At 49.9% G+C, this 19,220-nt stretch overlaps 1 pseudogene; it reads right to left on the reverse strand.

Annotated features, from left to right (window-relative positions):
- Window positions 1-1,943: 1,943 nt before the first annotated feature.
- LOC132761729 (zinc finger protein 431-like) lies at window positions 1,944-13,681 on the reverse strand (annotated as a pseudogene).
- Window positions 13,682-19,220: the final 5,539 nt, after the last annotated feature.

Raw genomic sequence — 19,220 nt, forward strand, 5'->3', positions numbered from 1 at the left:
AACTGACCAAGGCTTAACCCTTGTTATCCAGCCTGGCGCCCTTGCCCTTAGCAAAACTATAAGTTACTATCTCTGGAGGGTGGGGGGGGTCATGTTCGACTTGAAAGGGATCCAGGCCAGGAGGCAGTGGGGACCCCGAAGGCCACCCAGTCCAGCCGCCTCCTGCCACACAGGAAGACACAATCCTGATATCGAGCTGCTTTTAGTAAGGTCTCCCGGCGGAGGAGACCCCTGAGGACCGCTCAAAAGGGCCCTGGACCCTTGGTGAGGCCAGCGAGAGCCAATCCAAAGAGTAAAAATATTACAAATAATAATGCCTCATCAAGGTGGAAGAAGTTCTTCAGCAACCGAGGTTTATTTGTGATTCAGCTGAGATCAGATGCATTGCAGGGATCATTCCACCGCAAGCATAATTTTACAGAATTTTCCAAGCATTTTATAGAGTTCAAACAAAGGAAAACAGTTTCAAAATTCCCACCCGCCCTCTGCCGGCCGGCTTCGCCCTGATTGGCTGGCCGCGGAACAGCTGGGAGGAGGCTTGGCGGCACGCCTCGCCTCTGGTCCAATCAGCGGGCCCCGCCGCCTCTGGGAGGCCAATCAGCGCCTTCCTAGCGCCTCGGAAGATGGACCAACCGGCAGCTAGGGGGCGGGACGAAACCAACAATGGCTGAGGAAATGACAACCTTAAGGGCATCCGCCAGCTGGAAAGTGAGGCTTTGTCCTCACTTGGCGGGGTGTCAGATAGGGGAACAATGGGTTTCCTGGTCTGTGATGGGATTTGGGAGGAAATATGAAAAGGCTTTTTCGATATCGGACCTCAAAGGGGGATCAACAATACCTGGGTGATTTAATCAATCTTTGTTTCCGAGTTTCTGTTGGCCCCCTCCCCTCGCTGGTCTGCTCCGAAGGCCAGGGTTGGGGGGAAACAACAGTACGGTCCATGCAAATGAAACAATCAAGAAGAGTTTCGGGAGGACAAAGGAGTTCCCCCTCAAGGCAGTAATCCCCAGGTCACATCTTTATGGGGCAAGGGTCAAAGGGAAAGGCGGGAAGGGGAAATACAGTACATTCTATATGATATTTCATTACATACATTTCATATATTTCATAAGGCAATCCCATCCCCATCCCAAGCAAAGTTTATTAAAATAGTTGATTTTCTATTATTTGAAGAAATTCATGGTCTCCTGGTGAAGGCACGCGGAAACGGAGGCTGCTTGCTCTTCAGGGCAAGCCTGGTCTGAAGGTTTGTGTCCAAAGATATGGCAGAAAACAGTCTGGGACGAGGAGAGGGCAAAAAGAGTCCAAGGAGGAGTTCCGGGTTGCAATGGTGGGGCAGTGTCCTTGTCTGTCCTTTGGAAAACTATGTCTCCCAGGTCAGAGACTGGGACCCACGCCTGGCTGCCTTCCCGGGGTCTCCTACAGGGGGCCGCAGTGGGTCCCCGGTTGCTGGGTCCAGGCAGGGAGCGAGCAGCGCTGAGGAGAAACGGGCTGTCTTGGAAGAACCCGGCCAAATTGACAAACAGCTGATTTCTGTCAAATAATAATACTTTAAACAAAATGATTATTCCCCGAGCGCAGGAGTCCAAAATGAGGAAAATGAGATGGCAGTTAGTCTTAAAATTAATAGCAGAAAAATATAAAATTTGAACGGCGGCGATCCGCCATTTTATGAATTTTCGCGGATAAGGGGGTCCAAAATGGCGTTTTCCGTATCCGCGGTCCGGGCGGACGCAGATTGGGGTCCGGGGGGGCGCCCGGAGGCGCCTCCCGCAGGCTCACGGCTCTCCGGAGCCCGGAAAAAGGTTTATTGTCCGTTTGAGTTAGTCTGAGGCATAGAAGGACACAAAAGTATCAAGCGGAGAGATAAAAAGTTGCAGTTTCAAGCACCTTTATTAGGGGAATGTTACATAGTATGGAGAAGGGGAAAGCAAAAAGAAATCTCAGGCATTCCCGGGTTTCGAGCTGGCTGCTGGGGCGCATTTCATCTGTTGGTCCCAAACTTTGGTCCAGGAACTGCGGAACTCCCCGCTGCGGCTCATACCAAGGTGAAGGCGGGGCTCCCGGCTGTGCTCGGGCTCAATCCCAGCCAGGTCCCTTTGCCAACGGATCACCCGGGCACAGGGAGGGGTTTCTCCGCTCCCAGAAGAACAGCACACAGTGAGTGAGAAAGCTGTGGGTCCGGCTGAGTGAAGGCGCATGAGGAGAATCCATTGCGCTGCCTCCTGAGCCCCAAACGGCCTGCCAAGCTCCAGAGAGGAAGAGAAGTCCCATCGCATGACAAAACGCCTGATTTGTCCCTTATTAGGTGATCCCTCGTTGTCTGAGTAGGATAGTATTCCAAGATCAGTGTCCGTAGTTGACGGTGGAGCCCTATTCTTGACCCGCAGGTTCTCCCACAGTGAGGACATTGGTTTCCAGGTGGGAGGTGGTCCCAGTCAGGGTTGGCTTGATGCGCCTTCCTCTTGGCACGTTTCTCTCTTTTGCCCTCCAGAAAAAAACGAAATGCAAAGAGACAGAATGGGGGGCGAGGAGGCCTGGCTCGAGAGCAGGACGTGTGGAAAAGATCTTGGAGTCCTCGTGGGGAGGAAGGTGAACATGAGCCAGGAATGTGATGCGGTGGCAAAAAAAGCCAATGGGATGTTGTCCTGCATCAAGAGGAGCCTAGTGTCTAGATCTAAGGAAGTCATGCTCCCCATGCTCTATTCCGCTTTGGTTAGACCACTTTACCTGGAATATTGTGTCCATTTCTAGGCTCCACAATTGAAGGGAGATGTTGACTCTAAGCTGGAAGGTATCCAGAGGAAGAGGGTTACGAAAATGATCAAGGGTCTGGAGAACAAGCCCTATGAGGAGCGGCTTAAGGAGCAGGGCATGTTTAGCCTGTAGAAGAGAAGGCTGAGAGGAGATATGATGAGGGCCATGTATAAATATGTGAGAGGAAGCCATAGGGAGGAGGAGGGAGCAAGCTTCCTTTCTGCTTCCCTGGAGACGAGGACGCAATGGAGGAATGGCTTCAAACGACAAGAAAGGAGATTCCACCTGAACATGAGGAAGAACTTCCTGACTGTGAGAGCCGTTCAGCAGTGGAACTCTCTGCCCCAGAGGGAGTGTGGTGGAGGCTCCTTCTTTGGAAGCTTTTAAGCAGAGGCTGGATGGCCATCTCTCAGGGGTGATTTGAATGCAATGTTCCTGCTTCTTGGCAGAATGGGGTTGGACTGGATGGCCCAGGAGGTCTCTTCCAGCTCTTTGGTTCTATGATTCTATGATTTGTGCCTCTTTGAATTCTACAGCATTGCTGGTCGCAGCTGACCTCCAGCTGGAGCATTCAAGGGCCAGGACTTCCCAGTTCTCATTATCCCTAGGATGCAGGTGGTGAATCCCAGGACTTGTTTGGAGGGTTACTCTTCCTTTTGCAGGATTTCCCTCAGCCCAGTCCTCCTCCTCCTCCTCCTCCTCCTCCTCCTCTTCCTCCAGGTTGTTGACCCTACAGGGGTGCCTGGAAAGAGGTTCCTAATACCTATAGAGAGGGATGACACACACACACACACGCACACGCCATTCAGCCAGTGTTGTGAGGGCATCTAGCGGCCCTTTGCCCGTATTGCTCCGAGGGTAAGGCAAAGCACACGCTACAGCAGGATGACGATTAAGCACACGCTCCAGGCCCCATGCCATTTATCAAAGCCACAGATCTCTCACTGGATTGGGAATGACAAAATAATTCTCCCACGGTATTATGCAGTTGGAAGGGATTCAAAGCAGGAATCCCACCAACGTCGGCGTGGAGTCAGGGTTCCACATTAGGAGGCAGGCTGGCTTTCCCCATTCGTCATCATTGAAGCATCTTTCCATCTGAAGACTCACGCAAGCATCAACACGCATGTAAATGTGCCCTTCACGCATTCTGTACAGTGTTCTGCCAAGTAGTTGCAAGGAGGAGTATGCCAAGGGGAAGAAGGCACTTGAAGCCAAGCCTGACCACCTGGAAATGGATGTCCTCACTGCGAAAGAAAGACCGTGCAGGTAAAGACTAGGTCTCTACAGTCACTGATGGACCCACCGCCAAGATCCTACACTTTCCAAGCAATCAGATTCGGACACGAGGGATCGCCAATAATGATGATGGTGATGAGTTGCCTGTGGGACAGATGGCAGGCCGACTTCCTTATTCCTGGGGATTTGATTCTGTGTGTTCCTGCCTTGCAAGGGGTTGGACTGGATGGCCCTTGGGGCCCCTTCCAGCCCCAGGATTCTTTGATCTGATGATTCAATGAAGCTCAAGGTCAATTACTCAGAAGCCACCTGGTCCAGATCCCTTCTGCTAGGTAGGAAGGCACAATCAAAACCCTCCTGACAGATGGCCATCCAGCCTCTGCTTAAATTCTCCAGGGAAGGAGATCTGACACCTTCCCAGGTGGTCTATTCACTCTCAAACAACTCTCGTAGCCAAGGAGTTCATCCTAATATTTAAGGAGAATCACTTCCCTTGTCATTTGGACCCATTGATCCGTGTCTTTGTCTCTGGATCAGCAGAAAACATGCTGGCTCCCTCTCCTCCACGACATCCCTTCAGGTATGGACTGCACACTTGATGCATCATCATCATAATCATCATCATCATCATCAGAAAACATGCTGGCTTCCTCTCCTCCACGACATCCCTTCAGGTATGGACTGCACACTTGATGTATTGTCATCATCATCATCATCATCTCCCCATTTCTCTATCTTAAACAGTATGTGACGTGTCTTGGTCTAAATGACTGGACTTCCCAATGGCAGAGGTGGCATTCTTCTCCCATTAAGAGACATCAAGTGTGAAACTTGTTCAGAAATCAACAGAGTTGCAGATTTCCTAAAAGTTCTCTTTGGAGCCCAGGGCCTAAACGCTGAAGCCAGAGCACTTCCCTGCTGGAAGAGCTGCAATTTGGGTCAGGGTCAAAACCAATGCAGTCCCACCATGTTTAAATCTCAGGGTGTTGATCTCTCCATCCATCCATCCAAAGCCAGCCCAATGATCTTGATGGCCTATGCTTTGGAATAGAGCCAGGCCTTCTCCAGGATGCCTCCAAAGCTGCTCCAGAAAATATAAACACCACTGGTTCCAAAAGGCATGGGTTCCAGATCTGCTGGTAACTGAATGGTCACTTCTCTCACAGCCACTGGACCAGTGGGCATCTCCCAGAACTTCACGTGTTCTACTGTCGAATTTGCTGCTGACTCCTCTCAGAGGACATGAGAGCAGAGGACATGATTGTCTTTGGAGCCCAGGGCCTAAACTCTGAAGCCAGAGCACTTGCCTGCTGAAAGAGCTCCAATTTGGGTCAGGGTCAAAACCAATGCAGTCCTACCATGTTTAAATCTCAGGGTGTTGATCTCTCCATCCATCCATCCATCCAAAGCCAGCCCAATGATCTTGAAGGCCTATGCTTTGGAATAGATCCAGGTTCTCTCCAGGATGCCTCCAAAGCTGCTTTGGAAAATATAAACACCACTGGTCCCAAAAGGCATGGGTTCCAGATCTGCTGGTAACCAAATGGACATGATAGCAGAGGACATGGTTCTCTTTGGAGTCCAGGGGCTAAAACCTTAAGCCGGAGCACTTTCTGAAAGAGCAGCAATTTGGGTCAGGGTCAAAACCAATGTAGTCCCACCATGTTTAAATCTCAGGGTGTTGATCTCTCTATCCATCCATCTAAACCCAGCCCAATGATCTTGATGGACACTGCTTTGGAATAGAGCCAGGCCTTCTCCAGGATGCCTCCAAAGCTGCTCCAGAAAATATAAACACCACTGGTCCCAAAAGGCATGGGTTCCAGATCTGCTGGTAACTGAATGGACACTCCTCTCACGGCCACTGGAGCAGTAGACATCTCCCAGAACATCATGTGTTCTACTGTCGAATTTGCTGCTGACTCCTCTCAGAGGACATGAGAGCAGAGGACATGATTGTCTTTGGAGCCCAGGGCCTAAACTCTGAAGCCAGAGCACTTCCCTGCTGAAAGAGCTCCAATTTGGGTCAGGGTCAAAACCAATGCAGTCCTACCATGTTTAAATCTCAGGGTGTTGATCTCTCCATCCATCCATCCAACCCCAGCCCAATGATCTTGATGACCTATGCTTTGGAATAGAGCCAGGCCTTCTCCAGGATGCCTCCAAAGCTGCTCCAGAAAATATAAACACCACCGGTCCCAAAAGGCATGGGTTCCAGATCTGCTGGTAACTGAATGGACACTCCTCTCACAGCCACTGGAGCAGTAGACATCTCCCAGAACATCATGTGTTCTACTTTCGAATTTGCTGCTGACTCCTCTCAGAGGACATGAGAGCAGAGGACATGATTGTCTTTGGAGTCCAGGTGCTCAACTCTGAAGCCAGAGCACTTCCCTGCTGAAAGAGCTCCAATTTGGGTCAGGGTCAAAACCAATGCAGTCCCACCATGTTTAAATCTCAGGGTGTTGATCTCTCCATCCCTCCATCCATCTAACTAAACCCAGCCCAGTCTTGTAACATCAGCTTGGTACCTTCTGGCATGTTCCTCCTCTCCATCGTCCTCCTGCCCTTGGTTCGATTGCAGTTTCACGCTCCAGTTACTTCCAGGCAGGCAGACAATTTGCAAAAAGGTCATCTGGGACTAAAGCTGGAAGGAAAGAAAGCCTGGCTTCCCGCAACAAGGAAACGGCTCCAGGTTGGTTTGCATGCAGCCATCCCCAGGTACATCCCACAGCCTCCCTTGGCCTTTACAGACACCTAAACCAGGTCCATGTGGCCTGAAATATCATTTTCAATCCAGAGCTCTCCCCCTGCAATTCCTTCCGGTTGGGGTTTGAGCAACATGCAGCTGGGAAATAAGTAAGGGGAACGCAGCACAGAAGAGGTAAGGGGTCAGCACAGGAATACCTGGCCAATCTCAATGGATTAAAATGTCCAGGAGCAAAGGAGGCAATAAAGGAAACGCAGCACAAAAACAGGTAAAGGGGCAATAAAAGAATACCTGACTAATCTGAATGCATTCAAGTCCTTAAGGACATATGTATTACAGCACCGTTTCTCAACCTGGGGGTCGAATGGGCATGTTAGAGGGTGCCAAAGACCATCAGAAAACACATATTCCTGATGGTCTTAGAAGCGCCTTTTGGCGGAGAAGGCGGAAGATCTCTCCATCTGTCCTCCGCTTCCTTTTTTGGGAAGGAATCCTCCCGCCAAAAGCTCTCCTCCACTGTGATTGGCCGGCCTCTCAGTCGAGGGGAGGGCTGTTTCTGAGTCTCCAAGCAGGGAGGGGAGAGCAGGCAGGGGCGGCTCGTCCATTACGCGAAGTAAGCGGTCGCAGAACACTTTTTTTTGCCAGGGGTGCAGAGGCGCCTCTCTAAATGCCCCTCGACCGCCACTTGAGGAGCGCCCCCCCCCTCAGCTCACAACAGCCCTCGCAGTCCGGGGGGAGCCTCGGCTTTCTTGCCTCGCTGCCCGGTGATCCTCTTCCCAAAGGGGCCGGGCCCTTGAGCCTCACCTAGCCCCTCTCGTTCCTGCTCCACTCGGCCACCGGGTGCGCAAGCAGAGCCGCCACTCAATCGTTCTCCGCGTTCTATCCCTTCCCCATGCCCGGCTCCCTTTCCCGATCCCCCGGCGCTCCACCCGCCTCCTCTCCTCTCCCCAATCCACGGGTGGGCCAAGGGGCGGAGCCGCCACATCTGGCCCACTTTGGGTCCGGAGGTGTGTCTGAAGACCCCAGCGTGCGCACCAAAAGTCACTTCTTCTCCTGACTTTCTCTTCAGCCATTGGGACCAAGAGAGAGAGAGAGAGAGCCCCTCCGGCTGGAGGTATCTCCCACCTCCGCTCCCTCCTTTGTTTTTGCGCCTACCTTCAGGAAAAGTGGGCATCTCCACCTCTCTCTCTCTCTCTCTCTCTCTCTCTCTCTCGGCCCCAATGGCTGAGGAGAAGAGGTGACTTTTGGTGCACATGCCGGGGTCTTCAGGCATGCTTCCGGATCCAAAGCGGGCCAGGCAAGGGAGCAAATGCGGCAAAGTAAACTATTACTGGGATGTATAGTTCACTTACAATCAAAGAGCATTCTGAACTCCACCAATGATGAAACTGAACCAAATATGGAACACAGAACTCCCACAACAAACAGAAAATATATATCAATGATTGGTTGGGGGGGGGGGGCGCCAAAATACTGTTTGCTTACCGTTGAAAATTACCTAGGGCCGCCTCTGAGAGCAGGCATGTTCAGCACATGGCAGTGTGCAAGGGAGAGCGTGCGAGGCTGGAGGGAAGGCTTGCAAGTCCCTTCAAGGCAGGGGGGAAAGTGCCCACTCGACATGGGACTGAGAGTGGCCCAGCAGCATCAGGAGGAGGAGGAGCAGCAGCTTAGGTAATTTGTAATGCTATTTATTAGGGAAAAAACTCAGTATTTCCTTATTTTTTAATGAATGCTCCCAATAGAAAATGCATAAAGATGTGGGTGAACTACAATTCCCAAAGTTGTGGGTCAATCCTCCCCAAACCCCACTAGTATTCAAAGTTGGCCGTGTTAGGTCTGTGTGCCAAGTTTGGTCCAGATGCATCATTGTTTGAGTCCACAGTGCTCTCTGGATGTAGGTGAACTACAACTCCAAAACTCAAGGTCAGTGCCCACCAAATCCTTCCAGTATTTTCTGTTGGTCATGGGAGTTCTGTGTGCCAAGTTTGGTTCAGTTCCATCACTGGTGGAGTTTAGAATGCTCATTGATTGTAGGTGAACTATAAATCCCAGCAACTACAAATCCCAAATGACGAAATCAACCCCCCCCCCCCAAACCCCACCAGTATTCAAATTTGGGTATATCGGGTATTTGTACCAAATTTGGTCCAGTGAATGAAAATACATCCAGGAGATCAGATATTTCCATTACAATTCATAACAGGCGCAAAATTACAGTTATGAAGTAGCAATGAAAATAGTTTTATGTTTGGGGATCATCACAACATGGGGAACTCTGTGAAGGAGTTGCGGCATTAGGGAGGTCGAGAACCACTGATCTGAAGGGATTAGGACAGGCAGGAGTCAGTTCAGCACCCTTGGCGATCATCCTTGAGAATTCCTGGAGGAAAGGAGACGGGGGCTGATTCTTGGGTCACATTCAGCCCTGGAAGGGGGCCGTGATTCAAAGGTATGGTGGGCCAGGAGCAGGAGATTGGGATGAGAAACGGGGAGTGGGGTGGGTGGGGTGGGGGTGGAGGTGCCTTAGAAAGGTGGCTGAAACCAAATGGGTGTCAAAAATCATAATTCGGACACTTAAAGCAGCTCACAACTAAAAGCATTGCAATACTGGGTGGCCTCTCCAAGCGGTTTCATGTCTATGTTGATCTGCATAGGGACAAAAGGGAACCCTGAGGAACCCCACAGGTCAACAGCCTGGGCCCGGTCCTGTTCCAACATCTTTATTAATGACTTAGATGAAGGGCTAGAAGGCAGGATCATCAAGTTTGCAGACGGGACCAAACTGGGAGGGAGAGCCAAGACTCCAGAGGACAGGAGCAGGATTCAAAACGATCTTGACAGATTAGAGAGATGAAGGGCCAAAACTAACAAAATGAAGTTCAACAGTGACAAATGCAAGATACTCCACTTTGGTAGGAAAAACGAAATGCAAAGATACAGAATGGGGGACAATGCCTGGCTTGAGAGCAGTACGTGTGAAAAAGATCTTGGAGTCCTCGTGGACAACAAGTTAAACATGAGCCAGGAATGTGATGTGGCGGCAAAAAAAGCCAATGGGATTTTGGCCTGCATCAAGAGGAGCATAGTGTCTAGATCTAAGGAAGTAATGCTACCCCTCTATTCTGCTTTGGTTAGACCACACCTGGAATATTGTGTCCAATTCTGGGCACCACAATTCAAGAGAGATATTGACAAGCTGGAATGTGTCCAGAGGAGGGAGACTCAAATGATCAAGGGTCTGGAGAACAAGCCCTGTGAGGAGCGGCTTAAAGAGCTGGGCATGTTTAGTCTGAAGAAGAGAAGGCTGAGAGGAGATATGATAGCCATGTATAAATATGTGAGAGGAAGCCACAGGGAGGAGGGAGCAAGCGTGTTTTCTGCTTCCTTGGAGACTAGGACGCGAAACAATTGCTTCAAACTACAAGAGAGGAGATTCCATCTGAATATTAGGAAGAACTTCCTGACTGTGAGAGCCGTTCAGCAGTGGAACTCTCTGCCCCGGAGTGTGGTGGAGGCTCCTTCTTTGGAAGCTTTTAAGTAGAGGCTGGATGGCCATCTGTCAGGGGTGATTTGAATGCAATATTCCTGCTTCTTGGCAGAATGGGGTTGGACTGGATGGTCTATGAGGTCTCTTCCAACTCTTTGATTCTATGATTCTATGATTCTAGGGGTTCGAACGGAAGTCCCCCAGCACCACCTTCTGGGTATGGCCCTCCAGGAAAGAACAGTCACTGTAAAGCCATGCCTTCAAGTCCATTCCCAGCGAGACGACCCGGAAGGACACCATGGTCAATGGTATCGAAAGCCGCTGAGAGATCCAAAAGAACCAACGGGGACAAAATCCCCCTCTCTAGCTCTCTGCAAAGGTCTTCCACCAAGTGAGTGAAGGTACTGCAAGTCCCATCATCCAGTACCTTCACTATCCTCCTGAGACCACTGTGAGTCATATAAATAACTGATAAAGACCAACCTTGATACACAATTCCTTACTCAAATAAACCGGGTAGTGCCGGGTCCCCAAGCTAGTAATAAAAATAAAAAATAATAGTAATAAAAAATAATAAAAATAGTAATAAAAAATAAGATAAGATAAGATAAGATAATAATAAAACTTTATTTATATTCTGCTCTATATTCCTGGAGGGACTCAGGGCAGGTTCCAAAGATAAAAGGCAAACGTTCAATGTCCGAATACAACAATACATCCATACTAACAAATGTAACAACCCAACATATAAACATGAATTATGTCTTAACAACTAAAATTAAATAAAAACACAGCCTGTAATAACAGACAGAAGACAAACCTTTCTATGGTCAAGACCAGCATAAGGAGAGTGGGGTACAGTCTCATAAAAGCACTGTATATTAAATTCCAGAAGGCTGGGAAAGAGAGGTAACCCTCTGTGTGTTCCTGCCTCCAATGAGGTCACCAAAGGTGCACAGGCACCACATAATCCCCGCTCTCCACAAGGAACATCTCCACATTCAGTGAAAGACATAATCCCCTTCCCAGCAAAGCCTTTCCCACAGTGCTGGCATTCGTAGGGTTTCCCTGCTGTGTGGAATCTCAGGTAACGCTTCAGGTCGGCCTTTCCAGCAGAGCCTTTCCTACAGAGCTGGCATTCGTAGGTTTCTCTCTTGTGTGGACTCTCAGGTGACGCTCAAAGTTTGCCTTCTGAGCAAAGCCTTTCCCACAGTGCTGGCATTTGTAGGGTTTCTCTCCTGTGTGGACTCTCAGATTAATCTCAAGGTATGCCTTCTGAGCAAAGCCTTTCCCACAGTGTTGGCATTTGAAGGGCTTCTCTCCTGTGTGGACTCTCAGGTGACACTTCAGGTATCCCTTACGAGCAAAGCCTTTCCCACAGTGTTGGCATTTGAAGGGTTTCTCTCCTGTATGGACTCTCAGGTGCTGCTTCAGGCCTGGCTTCCAAGCGAAGCTTTTTGCACAGTGCTGGCATTTGTAGAGTTTCTCTCCTGTGTGGACTCTCAGGTGAAGCTCCAGGCTTACCTTCCAAGTGAAGCTTTTCGCACAGTGCTGGCATTTGAAGGGTTTCTCTCCTGTATGGACTCTCAGGTGCTGCTTCAGGCCTGGCTTCCAAGCGAAGCTTTTCGCACAGTGCCGGCATTTGAAGGGTTTCTCTCCTGTGTGGACTCTCAGGTGAAGCTCAAAGTGTGCCTTCTGAGCAAAGCCTTTCCCACAGTGCTGGCATTTGAAGGGCTTCTCTCCTGTGTGGACTGTCAGGTGACACTTAAGGTCTCTCTTCTGAGCAAAGCCTTTCCCACAGTGTTGGCATTTGAAGGGTTTCTCTCCTGTGTGGACTCTCAGGTGACGCTCAAAGTCTGCCTTCTGAGCAAAGCCTTTCCCACAGTGCTGGCATTTGAAGGGCTTCTCTCCTGTGTGGACTGTCAGGTGACACTTAAGGTCTCTCTTCTGAGCAAAGCCTTTCCCACAGTGTTGGCATTTGAAGGGTTTCTCTCCTGTGTGGACTCTCAGGTGACGCTCAAAGTCTGCCTTCTGAGCAAAGCCTTTCCCACAGTGCTGGCATTTGAAGGGTTTCTCTCCTGTGTGGACTCTCAGGTGACGCTCAAAGTTTGCCTTCTGAGCAAAGCCTTTCCCACAGTGCTGGCATTTGAAGGGTTTCTCTCCTGTGTGGACTCTCAGGTGACGCTCAAAGTGTGCCTTCTGAGCAAAGCCTTTCCCACAGTGCTGGCATTTGAAGGGCTTCTCTCCTGTGTGGACTCTCAGGTGACACTTAAGGTCTCTCTTCTGAGCAAAGCCTTTCCCACAGTGTTGGCATTTGTAGAGTTTCTCTCCTGTGTGGACTCTCAGGTGCTGCTCCAGGCTTGCCTTCCAAGTGAAGCTTTTCGCACAGTGCTGGCATTTGAAGGGTTTTTCTCCTGTGTGGACTCTCAGGTGAAGCTCAAAGTGTCCCTTCCGAGAAAAGCATTTCCCACAGTGCTGACACTTGTGGGTTTGGAGATGTCGGGCAAGATGCAACTTGCGCCCAAGATGGCGACTGCCCTTCATGCTTGCTTTTGTGGCCCACCAGTTATCTCCTATAAAGAAGGACAAGGATAGACAAGTGTGAATCCAGACATTCAGGGAAGAAGAACATTTTGTAGGGCTAATGGGGACACGAGAATGGAGGAAGAAGTGGAGAGTAGTCAGGCGTGCAGAGGACGGAGGGGTGAGGGACTACAGCAAGAAGAATCAGGCCACCCAATAGGCTTGTCAAAATTGGAAACGAGAAGGATGGGTCTGCAGGCCAATGGGATGGTGGTCGGTTGAGCGGGGTGAGAAGAGGGCAACTGGGCTGATAGCCTTGGGCCAAATGTGACCTTGCTCTTGGGATGACAAGCGGGGACACTCTCCTCTCAGGGTCCCATTTCTGCCTCTCTACCAGAGTATACCCATCCACAAACATGGGCATGCATTTAGGCAAAACCACAAGACCAGTGTTAACGGGTTGTGATTACTCTGAAGGACACACGAGTGGACCTGAGAGCCCAGGGCTGCCTGGGAAGCCTTCGCTTTCTGGACTCTTGTGGGCCTTCCCAGAGGCACCTTCCAGACCCAGAGAAGGACTGGTTGGGAATTGCTCACTGTTGCTAAGGGGAACCCCTTGATGTTCCTGGAAAACAAGGACCTGAGCTGAAGAGGACATTCAAGGTTGAGGAACTGAAAGGGCCCTGACTCTCCTGAGGAAAGGGAATGCTTTGGAGGTCCTTACGCAGGAAGGCCACATTCTCATAGGTCTCCATCATGACCTCCTCATACAAGGCCCTCTGCTTCTTGCCCAGCAACCTCCATTCCTCCTCTGTGAAGTAGATGGCCACATCTTTGAAGTTCAAGGTCACTTGCAACAGAAAATAGGTGCCACTCAGGGAAGGGCTTCTCCAAACTGGAGGGGAACGTTGGTGCCTCCCAAAGAGTGGCCGGATTGCTCCAGAAGGCAGACAAGAGCGGGACATGTTTGGCCCTTTTCCCATTTCCTTTTGAAGAGGAGTACACGAGGGAAAAGACCAGAGTTCGGTCTGGATTCCTGATGAGCTGGATTGCATACGGGAAAGGAGATGTCACTTGGCAAGGGGATGCTCTTCCCCATCTGCATGACGCATTGGCAGAACTCTCAGGCCGAGGATGGGATTTGCAGTCCATACAGTGAAGACCTTCCACCGAAAGAGACTCTTCCCATCCCGGACGTCAAGGCAAGGCAACCACAAACGGAATCCTTCGCAACGACTGCCTTCCGTGGAGCTGAAAACACCAGTTCTCCCAGTCGGGGCCTCCTTCCTCCAAAGAGGTCTTTCCAGCCCAGCCCCAAACCCAGGAGTCCAGTCATTCTGCCCTTGGGAGGAAGGGTTGGTGGTCCCAGTTGAAGACCCCCCCCCCAAGGGCCCTATCTTAAAGAAAGAAAGAATGAAAGGGAAGAAAGAAAGAAAGAAAGAAAGAAAGAAAGAAAGGAGGGACGGCGGAGGGAAGGAAGGAAGGAAGGGAAGAAGGGAGGAAGGGAAGAAGGAATGGAAGGGTGGAAGAAAGAAAGAAAGAAAGAAAGGAAGGAAGGAAGGAAGGAAGGAAGGAAAGAAGGAAGGGAAGAAGGAAGGAAGGGAGAGAGGAAAAAAGGAAGGAATGAAGAAAGGAAGGAAAGCAAGGACAGAAAGGAACAAGGAAGGAAGAATGGGAGGGAGGGAGGAAAGAAAGGAGGGAGGGAGGAGAGAAATGAAAAAGGAAAAAAGGAAGGGAAGAAGGAAAGAAGGAAAAAAGAAGGAAGGCAGGTGGGAAGGAAAGAAAGAAAGAAGGAAGGAAGGAAGAGGGGGAAGGAAGGATGGAAGGAAGAGAAGAAGGGAAGGAAGGAAATGACAGAAGGAAGGGAAGAAGGAAGGGAAGGAAGGAAGGAAGGAAGGAAGGAAGGAAGGAAGGAAGGAAGGAGGAAGGAGAGAAATAAAGAAGAAAAGAAGGAAGGAAAGAAGGCAAGAAAGGAGGGAGGAGAGAAATAAAGACGAAAAGAAAGAAGGAAAGGAGGGAAGAAGGAAGGAAGGAAGGGAGGGAGGGAGGGAGGGAGGGAGGGAGGGAGGGAAGAAGGAAGGAAGAAGGGAGGAGAGAAATAAAGAAGAAATGAAGGAAGGAAGGAAGGAAGGAAGGAAGGAAGGAGGGGTAAGGAGAGAAATAAAGAAGAAAAGAAGGAAGGGAAAGAAGGAAGGAAAGAAGGAGAAGGAAGGAAACAACAGAAGGAAGGGAGGGACTTGGCTAACCTGTCCCGGGGGCATCTTTCTGGCACCTTCTTCCACAGAGGAGGAGTTCACTGGGTTGTCTTCTCTCCGTGTGTCTGGAGACTCTGCAGGCCAAGTTCGGACTCAGGCACACCTGCAGGGAGTACACATGGAGGTGCTTCACGCAGGCATGCGGCCATACACAGACCACCAAGAGACAACGAAATCACTCCAAGAGCAGATCAAGCCTGAGGTTTCCCTAGATGTCAGAATAACTGAGCCTATGGTCATTTGGACCCCAAAACACCTGCATCTGGAATGACCCACAGGACTGAGCCCAAGGCAGGAGTGGCAAGCGGTTGATGGACTACAATTCCCAGCAAACACACACCGAAATTTGTCAGGCTACCCAAGAGGCCTATGGGAGCTGTAGGTCATCAATATCTGGAAAGCCACAGAATGACCACATGTTTAGAGTGGCTTGTAGGTCTTCTCCTGAATGTGCAGAGAGTACATTATCATCAGCATATTGGAGTTCTATAACAGACATTATTGTGAACTTGGTTTGGTCTTTCAGTCTGCTGAGGTGAAAGAGCTTGCCACCAAGAATATATTACACATTTGGTTATATCGGTTTCCTTCCACTTACATTCCAGCCCTCTGGAACTCCCTCCTTCCTTCAGGTTTCCTTCTAATAGGTCTGAATAACTGTTACATCCAACCAAATCTTTAAAGACATTTTGCTCTTACTTTACACCAGAAATATAACATTTCCTAAGTGATCCGGCCCTTTCAGTGCATGCATTTTTATATCCCCATGGTTTTCAAGCGTCTTGAGGTAAAATCCTGAGGTAAAATTCCTTCAGGTTTTGTTCTCAGGGGCCTGAATAACGCACCAGAGTACCATGAAGCCTCACAGGCCCCCTCGACTCTGCCATATTGTAAAATCCAGATGATCTGCTTTGAACTGAGTTATACGGCAGTGTGGACTCCTATAACCAAGTTCAAGGCAGATCATGTGGAGTATCTGCTTCGATAATCTGGGTTATATGGCCGCGTAGAAGGGGCCTCCAACTCTTTTCATAGGTGCCCTCAGCTTCTCTCCATGGCGACGAAAATCCTGACTGAGAAGAACGTTCTTTGCAACCTTATTATGGAAGGAATGTGTATGGTTCCTCTCACATTTCAAGGGCTGGCTCTACACCAGAGAAGGAACACCCAAGATGGAGTGGGTGAGGGATTAGAGGACATCCAACCCCAAATTGGGAAACAAGTCATCCAGGAATACCTGGCCGCTCTAAATGAGTTCCAGTCCCCTTTCAGGGCCAGATCAACTACACCCCAGAGTATTGAAGGAACGAGCGGAAGTCATTTCGGAACCCTTGGCAACCATCTTTGAGAGTTCTTGGAGAACGGGAGAAGTTCCAGCAGATTGGAGGAGGGCCAATGTGGTCTCAATCTTCAAGAAGGGAAAAAACGATGACCCAAACAATGACCAATGTCCAGTCAGCCTCACGTTGATACCGGGCAAGATTCTGGAAAAGATTGTCAAGGACGTGGTCTGCAAACACTTAGAAACAAATGCGGTCATCGCTAAGAGTCAACATGGATTTATCAAAAACAAGTCATGCCAGACTCATCGGATCTCTTTTTTCGATAGAGTTACAAGCTGGGTAGATGCACACGGGGAATGCCGTGGGTGTAGCGTACCTGGATTTCAGTAAGGCCTTCTTCGACAAGGTCCCCCATGACCTTCTGGGCGAGGCAAAACTACGGTGAGGTGGATCTGGAATTGGTTAAGTGGACGAACACAGAGGGTGATTCTCACCAATGCTTCCTCCTCTTCATCCTGGAAAGAAGTGACAAGTGGAGTGCCATCAGCAGGGTTCCGTCCTGGGCCCGGTCCTGTTCAGGATCTTTATTAATGACTTAGATGAATGGTTAGAAGGCAGGATCATCAAGTTTGCAGACGACACCAAATTGGGAGGGAGAGCCAATAGTCCAGAGGACAGGAGCAGGATTCAAAATGATCTTGACAGATTAGAGAGATGAAGGGCCAAAACTAACAAAATGAAGTTCAACAGGGACAAATGCAAGATACTCCACTTTGGCAGGAAAAACGAAATGCAAAGAGACAGAATGGGGGACAATGCCTGGCTCAAGAGCAGTACGTGTGAAAAAGATCTTGGAGTCCTCGTGGACAACAAGTTAAACATGAGCCAGGAATGTGATGTGGCGGCAAAAAAAGCCAATGGGATTTTGGCCTGCATCAAGAGGAGCCTAGTGTCTAGATCTAAGGAAGTAATGCTACCCCTCTATTCTGCTTTGGTTAGACCACACCTGGAATATTGTGTCCAATTCTGGGCACCACAATTCAAGAGAGATATTGACAAGCTGGAATGTGTCCAGAGGAGGGCGACTAAAATGATCAAGGGTCTGGAGAACAAGCCCTATGAGGAGTGGCTTAGGGAACTGGGCATGTTTAACCTGAAGAAGAGAAGGCGGAGAGGAGATATGATAGCCATGTATAAATATGTGAGAGGAAGCCACAGGGAGGAGGAGGGAGCAAGCTTGTTTTCTGCTTCCTTGGAGACTAGGATGCAATGGAACAATGGCTTCAAACTACAAGAGAGGAGATTCCATCTGAACATTAGGAAGAACTTCCTGACTGTGAGAGCCGTTCAGCAGTGGAACTCTCTGCCCCGGAGTGTGGTGGAGGCTCCTTCTTTGGAAGCTTTTAAGCAGAGGCTGGATGGCCATTTGTCAGGGGTGATTTGAATGCAATATTCCTGCTTCTTGGCAGAATGGGGTTGGACTGGATGGCCCAGGAGGTCTCTTCCAAATCTTTGATTCTATGATTCTATGATTATACCCTATATTTCATATATTTATAGTTTTCTGTGGGTGCCCACTTTCTGTGGGCACCCACCGGGCATGCTCAGTACTGACAGAACAGGACACAAAATGGCGAGTGGACCACAAAATGGCGTCCCTTTGGCTTGTTCCCTCAGGAGCCTGAGATCCTCAGCTGCACCTCGGCCTCTTTCCTCCTCCTTGCCTCAGCCACGTGTTAAACAACCAAGATGGAGGCAAGAACCTTGCCCAGGAAGGAGAGGCCGGAAATGGGCCGCTAATTGTCAAGAATCACGGGTCCAGGGAAGGTTTCTTTCACATTGACCTTAACAACCGCCTTTCCAGGCAAGATGGAGGCTTACCCTGGCCCAGCAAAGCCTTGCCAAAGCAGGAACTTGCCAGTTGTGCTTTCCCAAGGACTGAGGAAGGAGCTAGAACTTTCTATGGACCCCCACCGGGCATGTTCAGTACTGACAGAACTCGACACAAAATGGCAGGCGGAACACAAAATGGCGTCCTTCTGCCTTGCTCCCTCAGGAGCCTGAGATCCTCAGCTGCACCTCGGCCTCTTTCCTCCTCCTTGCCTCAGCCAGGTGTTAATCAACCAGGATTCCCTTATCCTAAACTATATTTTACAGAGCCCTGGGGAAGGAGGGTCATCTCCGATTACAAAAGGTTTCAAATTGGCCTTAACAACCGCCTTTCCAGGCAAGATGGAGCCTTACCCTGGCCCAGCGAAGCCTTGCCGAAGCAGGGACTTCCCTGCAGTGGCTTCCCAAGGACTGAGGAAGGTGCTAGAACCTTCTATGGACCCCCACTGAGCATGTTCAGTACTGACAGAACTCGACACAAAATGGCGGGCGGAACACAAAATGGCGTCCTTCTGGCTTGCGCCCTCAGCCAGGTGTTACTCAACCAGGATTCCCTGATCCTAAACCCATGATGGCGAACCTATGACACGCGTGTCAGCACTGAGACACTTAGCCATTTTCAATGACTTGTGGCTGCATACAGAGAAGTATGGAACACAATATGGCGTCCTTCTGGCTTGCTCCCTCAGGAGCCTGAGACCCTCAGCTGCACCTCGGCCTCTTTCCTCCTCCTTGCCTCAGCCAGGTGTTACTCAACCAGGATTCCCTAATCCTAAATTATATTTTTAACTGATCCCTGGGGAGGGAGGGTCACCTCCAATTACAGAAGGTTTCAAATTGGCCTTAACAACCGCCTTTTCCAGGCAAGATGGGGCCTTACCCTGGCCAAGCAAAGCTTTGCTGAAGCAGGGACTTGCCCGCAGTGGCTTCCCAAGGACTGAGGAAGGAGCTAGAACTTTCTGTGGGCACCCACCGGGCATGTTCAGTACTGACAGAACTGGACACAAAATGGCGGGCGGAACACAAAATGGCGTCCTTCTGGCTTGCTCCCTCAGCTGCACCTCGGCCTCTTTCCT

This window comes from Anolis sagrei, chromosome 1 (genome assembly GCF_037176765.1).
Source record: "Anolis sagrei isolate rAnoSag1 chromosome 1, rAnoSag1.mat, whole genome shotgun sequence".
NCBI lineage: Eukaryota > Metazoa > Chordata > Lepidosauria > Squamata > Dactyloidae > Anolis > Anolis sagrei.